The sequence below is a fragment of the Kogia breviceps genome, chromosome 3 (assembly GCF_026419965.1).
Source record: "Kogia breviceps isolate mKogBre1 chromosome 3, mKogBre1 haplotype 1, whole genome shotgun sequence".
In the NCBI taxonomy this organism is placed as follows: domain Eukaryota; kingdom Metazoa; phylum Chordata; class Mammalia; order Artiodactyla; family Physeteridae; genus Kogia; species Kogia breviceps.
Window position 1 is genome coordinate 172253193 of NC_081312.1, and position 17002 is coordinate 172270194.

Sequence of the window (17002 nt, forward strand, 5' to 3'; positions counted from 1 at the left end):
CTACATCAAGAAATGCATTTACTGAACTGAATAGAAAAAAATATATCTATTGTGAAATACCTAAACTTTAACTTTATACAAGTGTACAGCAGAATTTTCTTTCATTTTGATAGTGAAAAATAAATTACCATAATGCTAGATATGACATGAAAATTGTGAGAAAAGTTTTAATGAGTGTTTTGAATATATTTCTATTAGTCTCTAGTTTTCTTGGGTTATTTATACTTTAGGTTACAATCATAGGCCAAACAATGAAGACACATATGCACAAGGTTACATATCAGGGCATCATTTGTAATTGCATAATATTCAAAACCACCTAAATATTCACAGACTATTGCTTGAATAACCGAAGAAATATACTATAAGCTATAAATATACATCTGTAAAAATGAATGAAAAAGTTTTCCAGAAACTGACATGAAAGAATTTCCAAGAAAGAATATTAAGTGAAAAATAAAAGTGAAAAAGCAGATATCTAGCATATTACCTCTCAGGTAAGAAAGAAGGGGAAGGGGGAAAATTAAGAAAAATAGAGACACTTACATTTACAAAATGAAATACAGAAATAATAAAATAGAAAACGATATAATAGATGGTTACTTGCAACAGAAGGGGTAAACTGGGGAATGTAGGGGAAGGGATTCAAGAAAAGGTGATCTCTCTCTCTCTTCCTCTCTCTCTCTGTCCCTCCCTCTCCCTCTCCCTCTCTCTCGGTCTCTTTTGAAAGTAGGTTGATATTCTATATATTCCAAAAAATTATATTAACAAGGATATAATGAGTGCAGTAAACAGGAAAGCAACTTAAGAAATAAATCAACTGAACTTAAATAAAAAAGGCACTAATCCAACTAACTCATGAATACAGTACTACATTCTCAATCTTGGGTAAGAGAAATAAAATCATGAAATATTTTACATGGTTTGTTTTTCTAATGGTATAAGCTAATCAGTCAGTTCTAAAACAATTTTAGAGTTTTACAGGATTGAGCAAACAAGTAAATAGGCTGATGTTGTGCGAAGTCAGGATTTACACTATGAAAGAAGGGACATGCACACAGGAAGTGGAAGAAGGTAAGAACAAGCCCTGAGGGGATAGATTAGAATTGAAAGTATCTGTAAGAAACTCGTAATTTCTAAATATGTCTACATATATATGCATGCACATATGCACATGTGTGTGTCTGTAGGTATATGTATGTACAAATATGTATATGTATGTGTGTATAAATATATATTATACACATATATACACACACATGTATTTGTATTTTCTAGTCTGATGGCTCAATGTACCTCAAAGCTACCCCAGTACAAGGCTCCTAGGAAAAACAGCTGATTCCAGCTATGAGACAGGAAATGTTCATGACAGGAAATGTGCAAGACAGCATAGAACATCCTGTCATACTAAACAGGGAATTTCTCAATGACTACTAGTACTAGGGTCATGTCATAAAGCCATAGTAATTATCTTGGATAAATTCCTACTTGCTAATGCTAGGATAACCATAGAACTAAAAAAAGAAGAATAGTATGAGTTATAAAATCATACAAAGTAATTTAATTAGAAGTTTAAAAGAAGACAGTGTCAAGGGCACAGTCCACTTTTCACCAGTTAGAATTAGAATTCATGATTTCTGTCTACTCTGATTTCAGGAGAATGATTGCTCTGGGATTTGAAGAAGCATTAGAACCCTGTCAGTAACACAGTACTATTGTTATTAGTGTTGTTATTGTTCTGTAAAAAGCTAAATTTTTAAAAAGGGAAGGAACTACGTTGGATTCCACCAGAAACTTGTCAAAATGTCTGTCCGGGACCACTTTAAGTTCTCAAGTTCATGTCTTAATTATCAAAATGATTCTTTGAAGCACAAAATATTATTCCTTCATCTGTACATGAGAAAACTGAGAGACAGAGAAGGTAATTGGTTTAACCAAAGTTATATGATTAATAACTGGCTGATCTTGAATTCATATCCAAGAAGTTCAGTTCCAGAGGCTGAGCTCTAAACTACTACTTTAACTTCTTCCAGTGAATACAAGAAATACAAAAAGAATATAACTATAGAAAATAGAAGATATTTTAAAATTATAAAACAATATTTTATATATCTTTGTATCAAAAATGGTATAAGTCTAGACAAAGTAAATAACATTCTAACAAAATATATATTACCAAATATATTTAATGAAATGCAAAAAAACTTGAATAGACTAATATCCTCAGGGGAAAATACCGAAAATCTACTGCTAAAAATGTCATAAGGCTAAAGAGTTTTAGGGGAAATGTCTAAGAAACCATCAAGGATTACAGAATATCTATGTTATATAAACTATAAAAAATTTAGAAAAAGACACATTTTTCTGCATTTCATTTTACAATGCTAACAGTACCCTGATGCCCAAACTAAAGAAGAACAGAACAAAAAATCGTCCATAACATTTATGATTGTATCATTGCAAACTGTATAAATTGAGATAGGTGAAATTATGTTGAAGTAACAAACAATTGTAAAATTCCAGTGGCTTAAATACAAAGATCTATTTCCTGTCCCTACTCCAGGTTCATTAAAGTTTACTTAGAGGTTCTGCTCAACATCATCACTTTGGAACTAGGGCTGATATAAATCTTACTATATGCAACATTCCTAGCCACAGCAACAAAGGAAAAGAGAGAATGAAGGGAAGCACACACTGGCCCCTAATGCTTCCACAAATGACCGATTCATACTAAACTGACCTAAGAAAATCACATGGCCACATCTAAGTTAAGAAGTCAAGATGATGACATCAGGAAGATGGCAGAACAGAAACCCCTAGACTCTCCTCCCCATGGAGATACCAATTCAACAACAATACAAGGACCAATTCTCTTTTCGAAAAATGCAGAGACCAGGTGAGAGGTTCCTGCACAGTGGGTGAAGATGAACCAGCAACATAGAAGCCAGAAGGTAAATTTGTGATGCCCTCTAGCAATAATCCTTCCTCCTATCACAGCACCACTAATCAGGAGGAAAATGTCAGCTCCCAGCTTGGCCCTGGGAAGTGAAGAAAAGGACTAAAACATGTGTCCAAAGTTCAGACTTTTGGGGGCCTACTGTGGGACTGGTTTCTGTCTGGCTTGAATCTCAACACTGAGAGGAAAGGGCCCATGGTTGGGAACTGCTGAGAACAAAGGTGATAATATGAGCTAGTATACACTCAATGAGTATACACTCAATATGAGCTAGTATACAAACAGGCAACCCCGCCACCCCAATCTCAGCTTCTTCCTGGGGAGGGAAAGAATTGGAACATTCACACACATTTCAGCTTTTCAGGGGGATGCCTGAGGCCCTATCTTCTGTATCACCTGTCTTGATGTACTAATGGGACCCAGAATATTCTAGTTGTTTAGGGACCACTAAGAACAAAGATGACAGTTTAGACTAGTATGCACTCAAAAGTCAAAGCTCCTCTCCCCAGCTCAGAAAAATGAATTTGAGAAAACAGTTCCCAGATTCTCCCTGGGGAAGGAAGGAGAAGACTCAAATATATGTCCAATGTTCAGACTTTTCAAAGAACTATGCCAAGGGACTGGTATCTGTCTTGTATCTCTCAGAGCACTGACCAGCCTCCACATACACTACATGCCTGGGGACTGCTGAAAACAAAACCAACCAACAAACAAGAGTTGGGTGGTATGCTGCTGCTCCACAGGGTCTGCAGAACAGCAGAGAGATACCAGAGGGAGCAAGAGATCATGAACTCCTGTAAAAAATGGAACCCCTTCTAATTATGAATTTACATACACAAGTCCAGAGAAGACACATCAACACAACAGGTGTGACAGGTCTCCAGAATCTCTAGCCAGGCTTATTGGAGGTTTTCCTCTGTATGAATCCAGTCTGTAGAGAGGTGGTAGATTTTTCACATGTGCAGACATTAACACATAGTGTCAAGGAACAAGAAGAAAGAAACATGGCCCAATAAAAGGCTCCAGAAACTTATCTTAAAGAAATGTATGCATATGAATTACCTGACAAAGATTTCAAAATGCCCATCATAAAAACTCTTTGACAAAGATTTCAAAAATGCCCATATCATAAAAACTCTTAACTACCTCAGTAAAATGTTGCAAGAACAAAATGAGTATTTCAACAAAGAGAGAGAAAATACTTTAAAAAACACCACACAAATTTTGGAGCTAAAGAATACAATAACTGAAATTTAAAATTCATTAAAGGGGTTCAATATGAGATTTGATAAAACAGAAGAAAGAATCAGCAAACTTGAAGACAGGTCATTTGAAATTATCCTATCATAGATAGCAAAAAGATAAAAATGAAAAAGTAAAGAACTGAAAGGACAGATGGGACATTATAAAACAAACCAGTATACACATTACAGAGTCTCAGAAGAAGAAAGAAAGGGACAGAAAGTTTATTTGAAAATAATCGCTTAAAACTCCCCAAATCTGGGAGATAAAATTGATACCCCATTTGAATAAACCTAAATGTCTCGAAAAAAGGAAACCTAAAGAAGTTCACACCAAGGCACATTATAATCAAAGCATCAGAAGTCTAAAACAAAGAGAGAATTTTGAAATCAGTAAGAGAAAAGTGACTTTTCACATACAAGGAACCCCTACAATACTACCAACAGATTACTCAGCAGAAACCCTGAAGACAAAAAAGGAGTGGGATGATACATTAAAAGTGCTGGAAAAAAAAATCCTGCCAACTAATAATACTAGATCCAGCAAAACAATTCTTTTTTAAAATTATTTTTTATTTTTTTTGCGGTATGTGAGCCTCTCTCACTGTTGTGGCCTCTCCTGTTGTGGAGCACAGGCTCCGGATGCGCAGGTTCAGTGGCCATGGCTCATGGGCCCAGCTGCTCCGCAGCATATGGGGTCCTCCCGGACCAGGGCACAAACCCGTGTCCCCTGCATCGGCAGGCATACTCTCAACCACTGCGCCACCAGGGAAGCCCCAGCAAAACAATTCGTAAAAAACAAAGCAAAAATAAAGACTTTCCCAGATAAACAAAAGCTTGAGAGCCTATCACCACTAGACCTGCCCTATAAGGAATACCAGAGAGAGTCGTTCAAACTGAAATTAATGGAATCTAAACAGAAACACAAAAGTATACAAAACTTAGACTATAAAAATATGTTAATAAATACAAAATATAAAAAAGATATAATTTGTGACAACAAGAACATTAAAAGGAGGGGAGTAAAACAGTAGAGTTATTGTATGAAATTGAAATCAAATTGTTGTCAATATAAAATAGACTGTTATAACTATAGAATGCTTTATGTAAGCCCTATAGTAACCACAAAGAAAATATCTATAAAAGATATGTAGGAAAAAATAAGAAAATAATGAAAACGAAAATTTTTAAAAATCAATAAAACTAAAAGGAAAGAGCAAGAGAGGAAAAGAGAGACAGAAAGCTAAAAAGAGACCAAAAAAATTAACAAAATGATCAGAGTAAATCATTCCCTATCAATAATGACTTAAATAAAAATACGCTCCCCAGTCAAAAGATACCTATTTTTCACACACACACAAACACACAGAAAGATACCAATTTTTAAAAATTGAATCAATTTTTTAAAGACCCATCTATATGCCTTTTTTTTTTTTTTTTTTTTTTTGCAGTACGTGGGCCTCTCACTGTTGTGGCCTCTCCCGTTGCAGAGCACAGGCTCCAGAAGCGCAGGCTCAGCGGCCATCACTCATGGGCCCAGCCGCTCCGCGGCATGTGGGAACTTCCCAGACTGGGGCACGAACCCTTGTCCCCTGCATCGGCAGGCAGATTCTCAACCACTGCACCACCAGGGAAGACCTATATGCCATTTTTAAGAAAATAACTTTATGTTTAAAGACATAAACAGGCTGAAAGTGAAGTAATGAAAAAGATATTCCATAAAAATGCTGAGAGAGAGTGACAAAACTTATATCAGACAAAACAGATTTTAAAACAAAAACTATCAAAAGATACAAAGAAGGACATCATATAACAGTAAAAGGGCCAATTCATCAAGAAGATATAACACTTATAAATATATGTGCATCCAATATCAGAACCTCCAAACATATGAAGCAAACATTGACAACTGATTGGAAAAAGAGACAGCAACATAGTAACAGTGGATTTCAATACCTATTTTTCAATAATGGATAGAACATCCAAACAAAATATCAATAAGAAAACAGAGGAGTGATATCATCAGAATGGCAAAATAAGACTTTTCTACCCTCTTCTCCCCAGAGGACACTAATTTTAACAACTACCCACAGATGAAAGTGTCTTTGTGGAAGTCTGGGAGTATAGCAGAGAAGTTCCGGCACAGTGTTGGAGCAACTACAACAATAAAAATCTAAGATTTGATGCAATACAGAGGATAAGAAGACTAGTTTCTCTTTAACCACATCACTCCAAAGAAGCAAAGTTCAGTTCCAAAAGAGACTTTCTTGGCCTATGATTTCTCCCATGGGAGAAAGTGACAGCATGTGAGTGAGTGACTGGCTTTCCCAGGTATTCAGGATGCTGCCAAAGAGCCCAACTTCTTTCTTACCCTATCCAGAAAGGTGAGGTGTACTGAAAAACTAGAAGGTAGGGAGGCGCTTGGAGAACAGCATCCAGGACTCCTGGAGGCATCAAAGGGATGTTAATCCTACTAACCACTTTGTGGAATCATCAGGAAGCCCATCCACAAGCCACTGGGAAAGCCTCACCTGTGGATACCCTCAAGTTTCTGTGGGCACCATCAATACTAAGTGCCCCCTCACACACACACACACACACACACACACACACACACACACACACACACATACCACATGGCTGGATCACTTTGTGTACACTCAGTGGGAGCAAGATTGAGCCTTTGTAGATAGTGAGCATGTTCAGAAAGCTTCCTCAATTCTGCCAGATTGGGAGGAAGCACATAAAATTTTATCATTCAGCACCACTCTGGGGAAAGTAAACAAACGGGAGGGTGTCAGCACATAGCCTGGCTTTGTAGGACTGAGAGAAGGCATATAATCTTAAGAATTCCCCCTCCCTAAAAATGTTACAAGAAGTGTGGAGCAGGCACATCCCTAGAAAAAGCCTGAGAAAGCCCCAGAATACCAAGCAGATTGGACATATGAAGGTATGTCTCTCATTAAGCCAATAAGTAAAGACTGAAGGAGGTGCCTGCTTATTCAAATGCAAAGCCAGGAAAGCAAGATGCCAAGGTACATGAAAAATCAAGGAAACATAATGCCATCAAAGAAACAAATAATTCTTTAGTAACCAACCCGAAAGGAATGAATATCTATACTTAGCCTGAAAGATAATTCAAAAAAAATTTTAAGGAGTCTCAAAAACACAGACAGACAATCCAATAAAATCAGGAAAACAACACATGAACAAAATAAGAAGTTTAACAGAGTGACAGAAAACATAGTAGAGAATCAAACAGAAATGCTGGAGCTGAAGAATACAATTAATGAAATGAAAGATGTAATAAACAGCATCAACATCAGAATGGATCAAGCTAAAGAAAAAAAAAATCTGTGAAGTAGAAGATAGATTGTTTTAAATTATCCAGTAAAAGGAAAACAACAACAACAAAAGAATAAGAAAGAGCGAAGAAAGCCTACCTGAACTATGGTATACCATTAAAAGAATCTATGCATTATTGGAATTTCAGGAGAAGAGTGGGAGAAAGGGTAGAAAGCTTATTTAAAAGTAATGGTTGAGAACTTCCCATCTGGAGAGAGATTTGGACATCCAGTTTCATGAGCTAATAACTCACCCCAAAATTTCAACCCCAAATGATCATTCCCAAGACATTATAATCAAACTGTCTAAAATCAAAGGCAAAGAGGAGAATTTTAAAACCAGCAATAGAAAAAAAAATTCCTCATATACAAGGGAGTCCTCATAAGGCTATCTGTGGATTTCACAGCAGAAGCCCTGTGGGCCAGAAGATAGTGGGATAATATATTCAAAGTTCTGAAAGAAAAAAAAAAAACTTGCAACCAATAATATTGGAACTGGTAAAGGTATCTGTCAAAACTGAAGGACAGACTGTCACAGACAAACAAAAGCTGAGGAAGTCAATCATCACTAGATTTGCATTACATTAGAAATGCTAAAAAAAGTTATTCAACGAGAAATGAAAGAATGCTAATTAGTAACACATGAACATATAATACACACTAATAAAGACAGATATATAGGCAAACTCAGAAAACTCTAATACTGTAATATGGTGGTGTGTTAATCACTCAGCTCTAGTATGAAAGCTAAAGGACAAAATTATTAAAAATAAGTATAGTTACAATAATTTGATAATGGATGCAAAAAGAGGTAAACTGTTACATCAAAAACATAAAATACTGGGGTGTAGTAGAAGGGTAGCATTTCTATATGTAATCAAAGCTAAGACATTATCAGCTTAAAAAGATTGTTATATCTACAATATGTTCTATGTAAGCCTAATGAAAATAACAAGCAAAATCCTACAGTTGATACATAAAAAATAAAGAAAAGGGAATCAAAGTGTACTACTACAGACAATCATTAATTCACAAAGTGAGACAGCAAGAGAGGAAGAAAAGAACATGGGAAATACAAAATAACCAGAAAACAATAAGACACATTAGCAAGTCCTTACCTCTCAATAAATATTTTAAATGTAAATGGAATAAATTCACTAATCAAAATGTTCAAAGTGGCTGAGTGGATAAATAAAAAAACAAGATTCAACTATATGCTGCCTCCATGAGACTCACTTCATCTTTAAGGACACACAGGCTCAAAGTGAAAGATGAAGAAGACATTCTATGCAACATGGAAACCAAAAGGGAGCAGGTATAGCTATACTCATATCAGACAAAATAGACTTTAAGTCAAAAACTGTAACAAGAGACAAAGAAGGTAATTATATGATGATAAAGGGGTCAATTCATCAAGAAAATAAAACAATAATAAATATAAATGCTCCCAACATCAGAGCACCTAAACATGTTAAGCAATACTAACAGATCTGAAGGGAAAAAAGAGAAAATACTTGTTGAAGTAGGGGACTTCAACACATCACTTTCAACAATGGATAGATCATCTAGACAGAAAATCAATAAGGAAACATTGAATTTGAACTATACGTTAGACCAACGAGCTCTAACAGACATATACAAAACATTCCACCAATAGCAGCAGAATACACATGCTTTTCAAGAACACACAGAACATTCTCCAGAGTAGATAATATGATAGGTAACACAACAAATCTTAGCAAATTTAAGAACACTGAAATCATACCAAGTATGTTTTCTGAATCCAATGGTTGCAGAAAGAAATAAATAACAGGAGAAAAACTGGAAAATTCACAGGTAAGAGCAAATCAAACAATACACTCTCAAATAACCAGTGAGTCAAAGAACAAATGGAGATAAAATAAAAAATTATCTTGAAAAACATGAAAATAAAACCAATATGCCAAAACTTATGGAATGAATCAAAAGCAGTTCTAAGAAGAAAGTTTAAAGCAATAAACATCTATATTTAGAAAAAAGATCTCAAACAAACAACCTAACTTTACAACTAAGTACTAGAAAAAGAAGAAAAAAATCCAAGCCCAGGGCTTCCCTAGTGGCACAATGGTTGCGAGTCCGCCTGCCGATGCAGGGGACACAGGTTCGTGCCCCAGTCCGGGAAGATCCCACATGCCATGGAGCGGATAGGCCCGTGAGCCATGGCCTCTGAGCCTGTGTGCATCCGGAGCCTGTGCTCTGCAACGGGAGAGGCCACAACAGTGAGAGGCCCGCGTACCACCAAAAAAAAAAAAAAAAAAAAGTCCAACCCCAAAGTTATCAGAAAAAAAGGAAATAAATATCAAAGCAGAAATAGAGACTAGAATAATACAAAAATCAATAAAGTAAGAGCTGTTTTTTTTAAAGTTAAACAAAACTGAGAAACCTTTAAACTGAGAAACAATAAAACAAAGTTTCAAGCAAATAAAATAAAAAATCAAAGAGGAGAAATTATAATGGATACCACAGAAATAAAAAGGATAAGAATACTATAAAAATTGTACACCAACATTGGATAATCAAGAAGAAACAGATAAATTCCAAGAAACATACAGTCTATCAACACTGAATCATGGAGAAACAGAAAATCTGAACAAACCAATTAATACTAAGGAGACTGAATCAGTAATAAAAACCTCTCATCAAAGAAAAACCCAGGGTTAGATGGTTTACTGGTAAATTCTATGAAACATTTAGAGAAGAATTAATACCAACTCTTCAAAAAGTTTTCCAAAACTTGAAGATGAGAAAACACTCCCTAATTCATTTTATGAGGTCAGCATTACCCTGATACCAAAGCCAGATAAGAATACTACAAGAAAAGTTCTCAACAAATTGAGCATAGAAGGAACTTCCCTCAACATAATAAAGGCAATATGACAAGCCCATATTAACATCATAGAAACCAAACTCACAGAAACCAAGAGTAAAATGGTGGTTACCATGGGCTTGTAAGTGGGAGAAATGGGAAGATATTGGCCAAAGGGTACACATTTCCAGGTATAAGATAAATAAGTTCTGAGGAGCTAATGTACATACAGCCTGGTGACTATAGTTAATGACAGTGTATTACATACTTGCAAGTTATTAAAAGAGTAGATCTTAAATGTTCTTACCACAAAAAAAATCTCAGATGATTGATGTGTTAACTAACCTTATCGTGGTAGTTATTTTGCAATATATGTGTGTATGATTATCATGTTTCATTCCTTAAACTTACAAAATGTTACATGTCAATTATATCTCAATAAAGTTGGGGGGGTGTAAAAGGGTGAAAAAAAGGAAACAGAAGTCTTATATGTTAATCATACCTGAATAACAAATAAATAAATTAATTAAAGAAAATCAGTCAAGAAAATAAACAATATAAAGTCAGTCTGTAAAGAGAAAGAGAGGAAATAGTTTTTTCAAATATGCAGATAGCAACACAGGTGTCAAGGAACAACAAGAAACAGGGAAATATGACCCCAAAAAAGGAACAAAAAAAGTCTTTGGAAAACAACCCTATAAAGTTGTTGAGGATTTCAACACCGCTATAGTCCAACAAACATATATACATTTCACCCAGCAGCAAAATACACATTATTCTTAAGTGCACACAGAACCATCTCTAGGATAGATTACATGTTAGGTCAAAAACAAGTCTTGGGCTTCCCTGGTGGCGCAGTGGTTGAGAATCCGCCTGCCGATGCAGGAGACACGGGTTCGTGCCCTGGTCCGGGAAGATCCCACATGCCACGGAGCAGCTGAGCCCGTGAGCCATGGCCGCTGGGCCTGTGCGTCCGGAGCCTGTGCTCCACAACGGGAGAGGCCACAACAGTGAGAGGCCCGCATACCGAAAAAAAAAAAAAAAAAAAACCAAGTCTTAACAAATCTAAGAAGACTGAAATCTTCAAGTATATTTTCCTACCATAATGGAATGATACCACAAATTAATAGCAAAGGGAGATCCCTGGTGGTCCAGTGATTAAGATTCAGTGCTCCCAATGCAGGGGGCCTGGGTTCAATCCCTGGTCAGGGAACTGGATCTCGCAGGCTGCAACTAAGAGCCCGCATACCGTGACGAAAATCCCACAAGCCGCAATGAAGATCCTGTGTACCGCAACTAAAAGATCCTGCATGCCGCGACTAAAAAGATCCCACACGTCGCAACTAAAAGGATCCCACACGCCGCAACTAAAAGGATCCCACAAGCCGCAACGAAGACCTCACACGCAGCAACAAAGATCTTGCATGCCACAACTAAGACACAGGGCAGCCAAATAAATAAATAAATATTAAAAAGACAGAAATTAATAGCAAAAAAAACCTGGAGAATTCACAAAGATGTGGAATCTAAATATACATGTTTAAACAACCAGTCAATCAAAAACAAGCCAAAAGGGAAATTAGAACAAATCCACACATATATGGTCAATTAATTTATGACAAAGGAACCAAGAATATACAATGGGAAAAGGACAGACTCTTCAATAAATGATGCTGGGAAAACTGGAAAGCCATGTGCAGAAGAATGAAATTGACTACCATCTTACACCATACACAATTAAGTCAAAACTTGATGTAAGACCTAAAATGATAAAACTCCTAGAAGAAAACATAGGCAGTAAGCTCCTTGATATTGGTCTTGGAAATGATTTGGGGGGTTTGACAATAAAATCAAAGGCAAAAAAAGCAAATATAAACAAGTAGGACTACATCGAACTGGAACGCTCTGGCAAAGCAAAAATCCAACAACAAAACAAAAGGGCAACCTATCAAATGAGAGAAAATATTTGCAAATCATGTATCTGATAAGGGGTTAATATGTAATATATGTGAAAAACTCATACAACTCAATAGCAAAGCAACAAAAACGAATCTGATTAAAAAATGGGCAGAGGATCTGAATGGATATTTTTCCTAAAAAGATATACAGATGGCCAAAAGGTACATGAAAAGAGTCTCAACATCACTAATCATTAGAGAAATGCAAATCCAAACCACAAGATAATGTACAGCAGCATGATGACTATAATTAAAATACTATATTGAATATTTGAAAGTTTGCTAAGAGAGTAGATCTTTAAAGTCCTAACCACAAGAAAAACAGTTTTGTAACTATGCATGGTGATGGATGTTAACTAGACATATTGTGGTGATCATTTCACAATATACACAAATATCAAATCATTATGTTGTTAAATACCTAAATGTAAGACTGGATACTATTTATAAAACTCCTAGAGGAAAACATGGGCAGAACACTCTTTGACATAAATTGCAGCAATATTTTTCTGGATCTATCTTCTACAGTAATGGAAATAAAATCAAAAATAAACAAATGGGACCTAATTAAACTTGAAAGTCTCTGCATAGTAAAGGAAACCATAAACCAAATGAAAACACAACCTACAGGATGGGAGAAAATATTTGCAAAAGATGCAAGCAACACTGGATTAATTTCCAAAATATATAAACAGCTCATATAGCTTAATATCAAAACACCAAAAAGCTAATTAAAAAAGGGCAGAAGACCTAAATAGACATTTCTTCAAAGAAGTTATACAGATGGCCATCACACACAGAAAAAGATATTCAACACTGCTAATTACTAGAGAAATGTGAAATCAAAACTACAATGAGATATCACGTCACATCAGTCAAAGTGGCCATCATCAAAAAGTCTACCAATAATAAATGCTGGATAGGGTGTGGAGAAAAGGGAACCCTCCTACACTGTTGGTGGGAATGTAAATGGAGAATAGTCTGGAGGTTCCTTCAAAAACTACAAATAGACTTACCATATGATCTAGCAATCACACTCCTGGGCATATATCTGGAAAAGACAAAAACTCTAATTCAAAAAGATACATGGACCCCAATATTCATACCAGCACTATTTACAATAGCCAAGACATGGAAGCAACCTAAATGTCCATCGACAGAATGGATAAAGAGGTGGTGTGTATATATGTATGTACACACACACACAAAGTGGAATATTAGTCATAAAAAAAGAATGAAATAATGCCATTTGTAGCAACATGGATGGATCTACAGATTATCATACTAAGTGAAGTAAGTCAGACAAAGAAAGACAAATATTATATGATCTCACTTATTTGTGTAATCTTTTTAAATGATACAAATGAACTTATTTATAAAACAGAGAAAGACTCACAGACATGGAAAACAAACTTATGATTAACAAAGAAAAAAGGCAGGAAGAGATAAATTTGGAATTTGGGATTAGTAGATACACATTACTATATATAAAATAGATAAAATAGGGCTAACTGTATAGCACAAGGAACTATGTTCAATATCTTATAATACCCTATAATGGAAAAGAATCTGAAAAAGGATATATGTGTGGGGCTGCCCTGGTGGCACAGTGGTTGAGAATCCTCCTGACAATGCAGGGGACATGGGTTCAAGCCCTGGTCTGAGAAGATGCCACATGTTGCAAAGCAACTAAGCCATGTGCCACAACTACTGAACTGTGCTCTAGAGCCTGTGAGCCACAACTACTGAGCTCGCGTGCTGCAACTACTGAAGCCTACACGTCAAGAGCCCGTGCTCCGCAACAAGAGAAGCCACCGCAATGAGAAGCCTGCACACTGAAATGAGAAGCCTGTGCACTGCAATGAAGAGCAGCCCCCACTCACCACAACTAGAGAAAGCCCGTGCACAGCAATGAAGACCCAACAGAGTCAAAAATAAATAAATAAAACAGATTAAAAAGGAAAAGAATATATGTGTATGTGTGTATACACATACACACACATATATATATATCTGAATCACTTAGCTGTACACCAGAAACAAACATAACATTGTAAATCACCTATAATTCAATAAAAAATTTAAATTTAAAAAATCATTACATTGTATATCTGAAATTAATGTTATATGTTAACCAATTATATTTCACTAAAAAGCCATAAAAAAGAATAAAGTACCTATGAACAAATTTAACCAAGGAGGTGAAATGTCTGCACACTGAAAACTATAAGACACTGATTAGAGAAACTGAATAAGACACAAATATATGAAAAGATATTCCAGCCTGATGAATGAAAGAACTAATATTGTTCAAGCATTCATACTACCGAAAACAATCATCAGGTCCAATGAAATACTTACCAAATTTCCAATGGCATATTCACAGAAATAGAACAAACGATCCTAAAATTTGTAGGGAACCACAAAAGACTATGTATAGCCAAATCAACCTTGAGAAAGAGGAACAAAGCTGGACACATTATGCTTCCTAATTTCAAACTGTATTGAAAAGCAATAGTAGGGGACTTCCCTGGTACTACAGTGGTAAAGAATCCTCCTTCCAATGCAAGAGACACGGGTTCAATCCCTGGTAGGGGAACTAAGATCCCACATGCCGCAGGGCAACTAAGCCCACGCGCCACAACTACTGAGCTCATGGACCTCAACTAGAGTCTGCATGCCACAACTACAGAGCTCATGTGCTCTGGAGCCCATGTGCCACAACTACAGAGCCCATGTGCCCTGGAACCCGCGTGCCACAACCAGAGAGAGAAAACCCACATGTCACAACTAGAAAGAAGCCCATGTGCCACAACAAAAGATACTGCATGCCTCAATGAAGATCCTGCATGCTGCAACTAAGACCCGACGCAGCCAATAAACAAACAAACAAATAAATAAATAAAAATTTCAGAAAATTTTTTTAAAAAGCAATAGTAATGAAAACAGTACGGAACTGACATAAAAACAGACACACAGATCAATGGATCAGGACAGAGAGCCCAGAAATAAACCCACACATATATGGTCAATTAATTTATTATAAACCAGCCAAGAATGTACTGTGGGGAAAGGACAATCTCTTCAATAAATGGTGCTGAGAAACTGGACAGACACATGCTAAAGAATGAAACTGAACCACTTTCTTACAACATACACAAAAAATTAACTCAAAATAGATTAAAGACTTGAACATTAAACTGAAAACATAAAGCTCCTAGAAGAAAAGATAGGTGGTAAGCTCCCTGACATCAGTCTTGGTGAAGATTTTTTGGATTTGAAACCCAAAGCAAAGGCAACAAAAGCAAAAAATGAACAAGTGGGACTACATCAAACTAAAAAGCCCCTGCACAGCGAAGAAAGCCATCAACAAAATGAAAAGGCAACTTAATGAATGGGAGAATATATATGCAAATTACTTATCTGAAAAGGGTTAATATCCAAAATATATAAAGAACTCATACAACTCAGTAGCAAAACAAACAAACAATCTGATTAATAAATGAACAGAGGGTCTCTATAGACATTTTTCCAAAGAAGACATACAGATGGCCAACAGATACATGAAAAGATGCTCAATTTCACCAAACGGGAGGGAAATGCAAACCAAAACCACAATGAGATACCACCTCACACTTCTTAGTATAACAATTACCAAAAGACAAGAAATAACAAGTGCTGGTAAGGATATGGAGAAAAGGGAATACTTGGGCAGTACTGGTGGTAATGTAAACTGGTACAGCCACCATGGGAAAGAGTATGGATATTCCTCAAAAAAATTAAAAATAAAACTACCATATGAAACAGTAATTCCATCTCTGGGTGTTTATCTGAAGAATACAAAAATCACTATATGAAAAGATATATGCACCCTGATGTTCATAGCACCATTATTTACAATAGCGAAGATACAGAAACAACCTAAATTGTCCATCAATGGATAGATGGATACAGAATATGTGGTTTATATAGATAGACAATGGAATACTACTCAGCCATAAAAAAGAATGAAATCTTGCTATGTGCCACAATATAGACCTTGAGGGTAGTATGTTAAATGAAATATGTCAGAAGTGAAAAACAAAAATAATATGATTTCACTGATATGTGGAATCTAAAACAAACGAACAAATAAAAACAAAAATAACCTCACAAACACAGAGAACAGATGGTAGTTATCAGAGGGGAAGGGGGATAAGGTGTGGGTGAAATGTCTGAAGGGAGTCAAGTGTATGGTGATGGCAGGTAACTAGACTTTTGGTAACAATCACTTGGTAATGAACACAGATGTTGAATCACAATGTAGTACACCTGAAACGTATAATGTTATATACCAATTTTACCTCAATAAAAAATTAGTAAATTGTTATATAGTCATTGTGTTAGCCAGCCTCAAAAAAAATCACATGATTATCAGATACAAAAAAAATTTGAAAAAAATTCTGCAATCTTGCATGATAAAAACACTCAACAAACCAGTAACAGAAGAAAATTTCAACATAATGGATGCTATAAGGGAAAAGCCCAAAGCTAACATCAGACTCAATGGTGAAAAACTAAAAGCTTTTCCTCAGAGATTAAAAGCATGGCAAGAATGTCCATTCTTGCCATGCCAATCAACTCAGTAGTGGAAGTCCTAGCCAGAGCAATTAGTCAAT

The 17002-nt window shown here is 35.9% G+C and overlaps 1 protein-coding gene across 1 annotated transcript in view; it reads right to left on the bottom strand.

Moving 5' to 3' along the window:
- The window catches only part of CCDC7 (coiled-coil domain containing 7), a 255469-nt gene that overhangs the window by 116148 nt on the left and 122319 nt on the right, over positions 1-17002 (bottom strand). The window lies entirely within an intron of this gene.